We start from the raw sequence: 5,007 nt of genomic DNA, 5'->3' as shown, positions 1-5,007 counted from the left end.
CCGTGGGTGTGGCAAAATAATACTTGTTTCTTTTTAAGATGGAAAATCAGTGTGAATGTGTTTGATGATTGCAAGTGCCTGTGGGAGGACAGGCATTTTCTAACATTTTACTAATGTTTGCTAACGTTCACGTTTAGTTTAAAAAAATAAAGTTATTTTTGAACGTTCTCTGAACGTTGAAACATTCCAGTTTTTTAAATGTTTTGAATTTTTATGGTTATGAGAATGTTAATGTTAATGAAACATTCTATTTCAGAATTTTGCAAACAATATTGGAACATTAAGGCTGGAATACACTACACAACTTTCAAAATCTGACCAGATTTTAAAACACTGGGCACATTACACTTACCGACTTTGTTATAGTCACAGAGGAAAAACTGGTCATCACAAACTAAACAATTAAGGATCGCACAAGTTCCAATCACATCAAACTTGTGTGACTTGTTGCTCGGAGACGCATGACAAATTAAAGCAATATAGGTTCTAAAATCGACTAAAAATATCTCACATATTTGATATCCTCCTACTGGATATATTCATGAGAATAAAAAAATGCAGGTTGTGACCATCATAAACTTGCGATTTTCTGTTAAATCTATCAACTCAAATCTGCAGACTGGCTCTGACTTTAGGCAACAAGTTTCAACTTCTCCTGACTATAAATTAGAAAATTGGGGCAAAAATTGTGTAGTGTATTCTAGCTTTTACAGTTTTCTAAAGGTTCTAAATAAAGTTTACCATTTATTTAAACGTTTAATTAAATTGTTACAAAATAATAATAACAATAATGTAGGCCTATAAATACTGTTTTTGTGCTACAATTTTGAGAACATTTTGTTTTGAAAATGTTATTTCTGAATGTTCAAAACATCCAGGTTTTTAAACATTTCAAATTAGGTATATGCATTAGGGGTGTAACGGTACGTGTATTCGTACCGGACCGTTTCGGTACAGGGCTTTCGGTACGGTGCACATGTGTACCGAATGACCGAATGCAATATTTTGTGTGTGGAATGATAGCTACATTTTCGTGTTTCCAAACGAACATATGAATTTTTAAGTGGCGGAAGTCTCCGCGTTCAGTGCAAATCCCGCCCTGCAGCTGATTCTAAGGCCGGTGACACACTGGCTGCGTGGCGTGAGTGTGGCGTTTCTGCTGTGTGTCAGTTGTGAGATGACTGCATCGCTTTTTCTGTCTCTTTACACACCAGAATCGTGCCTGACGCGGCGCTGGCGCGCTGCTGCTACTGTAATATGACATAGAGGGAGACCGCCGACAGACCAGGATCTTGTCTTCACGACAACAATATCTATACTTCATGTTGAGCATAAATATAAAGCCTACTGATAAAGGACACCGTCAAAAAGTATTGACGGCAAAATAGACTATGTTTGACAGGTGCAATATGCCAGTGTGTCACCGGCCTAAGGTTTTCAAAAGGCATCACTCGAGTGTGAACATCACTACAACTAGGAAAAAAATTATTGTAATTCAAACGCAGCTCCCGTCGGCATTTAAACAGACCTTTGCTCTTAATTCCGATCGGTCCAACGCAATAACGAAATCTGAGCAGGGGCTCGTTCTTCGTACGTTGCTTATTACATCCGAGATAAAATGGCACATCCAAGATGATTTCATCGTGCTAATCATAATCCGGCTAATTGAGTTCTTCGAACACACCTGTTGTTTATGATTAGTATTGCTGGATTGAGTTATCTGAGATAACTGCGCGTTCACGCGCTGGCTTAAAAGGGGATATGTATCGATAGTAGATACATTGATCAGCAACGCTGCTATTGGCTGCTCAGCGTGGCCAAAGAGCGCGCAGTTTTTCTCCTCAGCAGAGCAAGATAGTCGAAGTTTATTCGGAATTTTAATGTTTAATCAAAACGCCAGGGAACACCTCAAAGTCTGCAAAAGCCAGGAGAGAGGGCTGGCAAAAAGTAGCAGACAATTTAAATCCGTTAGAAGTGGCCATGTTATATGTTTTTTATCACTTATTAGCCTATATTTTTGTATTTTAATAATTGCATAATTATTTTGTTCATTGTAATGTCCGAGTCACCACACTAGAACATGGGAACAAATAAAAGTGAAGTACAAAATATTCTACATGGTATTTTTTTGTTATATTATAGTCTCTTCTCTTCTATAAAAGGCACTGTTAAATAAATGTCTGTTTATAATAGCAACCAAGAAAAAGGCTGAAAAAATAGAAAAGATCTTAGTAGCCTACACTGTAAAATATTTTGCTGCATTAAATTAAGGCTGTATAGTCATTTCAACTGTTAAATCTTGAGTAATGATGAATTGCTTTGACTTGTGAAAGTGAAAACTGATAAACTTATGTTAATGTAAAACTATTTATTGAAGAAGAGTTCAAAAAGAGTTATTGATCACATTTTTCCCAAGTGTAGTTCATTGTTATGACATTGTGTTTTCCTCTTTTGTGCACTTTTACATAATACACCAACACTTGTTAACTTAAGTGGACATTTTCTAACTTTCCAAAGGAAAGAAACTATAAGACTTTGTAATGTCTATTTGTAAATAAACCCTCTCAGATAACTGTCATATGGAGGAACTAGCCTACCTGCAAGTGCATAATAACTTTACTTAATTTATACTTGTATGCTTTATGGCTGCAGTATAAGTTGCAGGATTCCACATCTACAGAAAGGCCTACAGAATAGTCTGCACAGACAGAGGAGACATAGGCCTACAGGTAGCCAACTTTTCCTTTTTATTTGTTGCATGAGGCATGTGTCTAATATCTCTTGTTGCAGACACTTGACCACTGACTTTTCTTTACAAAGAACAATTGAAATAAAACTCAAGGAACTAAGCATATTTGTCTTTTATTAAACATTTAATGAAAAGTGTTTTTTTGGCAATGTTGTGTAATATGGCACATGCAACAATGTCACAGGCCCTGTCAGGTGTGCAACTCTCAGACTTTTCAGACACTGAAATCTTCCCTTTAGATAGCCAAAGTTAATCTCATTGTGTGCCCTTGTCCTGGAGCTGCAACTGGTTTGGGTCAGGGAATGGGGTCATAAAACCCCTGTCTGCAGGCAGGAACATGTCATAATCACCTATGAAATAATGCAGTTCTGTTAGGATCAGCATAAGTGTAATATAGCTCGATATTTAATTGTGGAACTTTCCTTACCACTTTTCAAATAATGTGCATAAATGTGAATCTCTGCAAATTCTTAAGTCATGCACAGATCTTGGCCATTTGCTTTCACATTTGTGATATGAAAGATTTGTCAACTGCCTTTTTTTATTTGATATAATATTATTAATCTGGAATATTAAGAATCACAATAGTAATTGGGCTGCACATTTACATTGTGAACCCCCTTTCTGTTCACATAATCCCCTTCATTGAGGCCTTGATGGCAGTCTATGGTCTAGCATAAGCCTGAGTGACATATACTGTAATCAGCATGGCCATGATTGCATGATCTTCATTAAAAAAATATTTAAATAGTCTAATAAGAAGTATAGTCGTCTAATAAATAAAAAAATAAAAAACTGCTTAAAAAACTGCTTTACAACTTTGGGTCTAAAGTGGCTTGGAAATGTCGCCAAAAAAAAACTAAAACTGTTTTTTAAACCTAAAAGCACCAGGCAAACTTTGAATGGCACGACAGACAGCACTTTCCATCAAGTTCTCCACATCTCCAATAGTAGGCTATAAAGGAAAGAGCCACTCGCAAATAATCTTAGGGTACAGTTTGTTCTGTAGTTAAAGGCCGACTCCTACAAGTCGAAAATAAATGTGCCTTTCCAACAAATTAATAATGTAAACGACAATCTCAAGAGTCACGAGAAAAAAAAAAAAAAATTGAGCCGCAGTCTAATCCTGTTTACATGAAATAAGCCTGCTCGCGAGCAGGTTTAAGATTGCACACCTGTTGCTATGACAGCAAGTCCGGGATGAGCTTCGAAGAACCAAACAATCCAAGATCATGCCAAATCGTCAACAATCAAATCCAGCTAACTGAGTTAGCGACGTACGAAGAACGAGCCCCAGGTCTAAAAACTGAAACTGTTGATGCTGCACTTTACACTTTGGAAAAGTTATATATATTTTTTAAATATGAGCAGGCCTACAAGCTGGGATTGGTAATGCTGCACTGTAATCATAGTTACTTATTTATATTTTTCATTATATTTTATTATATGATATTGGTTTGAGACTGAGAGTATTTTATTTAGTGGAGAACTTTGCAGCAGTATTTTATTTCGTATTCTTTTTTTAATTTATATATATTTTATTAAAAAGTATTTTTAAAAAAGTGTAAACAAATTGTTAAAAAAAAGTTTAATGTTTCCATTTCTTTCCCTTACTGTACCGAAAATGAACCGAACCGTGACTTTAAAACCGAGTTACGTACCGAACCATGATTTTTGCGTACCGTTACACCCCTAATATGCATAGATATTATTATTATTATTATAATTGTTATGCAAACGTTCAGGGAGCGATGCAAACATGGAAACATTATTTCTGTCACATCATTGTTCTCTGAACATTCTGAAACAAGTAGTAACATTTAAAAAGTGTTAAACAAATGTCCAACTAAAACCATTTTAGTTGAACAATGAATACATATTTTGAGAATATTATTAAAGACCAGAATGAACGTATTATAAATGTTACTGGTAGAATGTTTGCTCATAAGTTTGAGAGAATCTTGCAAGAACATTAAACTTTTGAGAGCTTGGAAGGACATGAGGGAGAGGAAATGATGACAGAATTTACATTTTTGGGTTAACTATTACTTTAAAACATCCCTATAATCATTCTAGAGACATGAAGCAGGACGCAGACACCCAGTTCCTCTCAAATATGGAGCTGAGCTTGTATGGTTCTTGTCAGTGTGTGTATATAATTGTTGTTATAAAGAGTGTGTGTGTGTTAAGCATCTGTAAACAGATCTTCAGCAGTGTGTACACTTCCTTTTGTCACTGTGATCTCAAACAAGATGTGC

Source organism: Carassius carassius, chromosome 21 (assembly GCF_963082965.1).
Source record: "Carassius carassius chromosome 21, fCarCar2.1, whole genome shotgun sequence".
In the NCBI taxonomy this organism is placed as follows: Eukaryota; Metazoa; Chordata; class Actinopteri; order Cypriniformes; family Cyprinidae; genus Carassius; species Carassius carassius.
The sequence above is the reverse complement of the archived record's forward strand: the minus strand, read 5'-3'. Positions refer to the sequence as shown.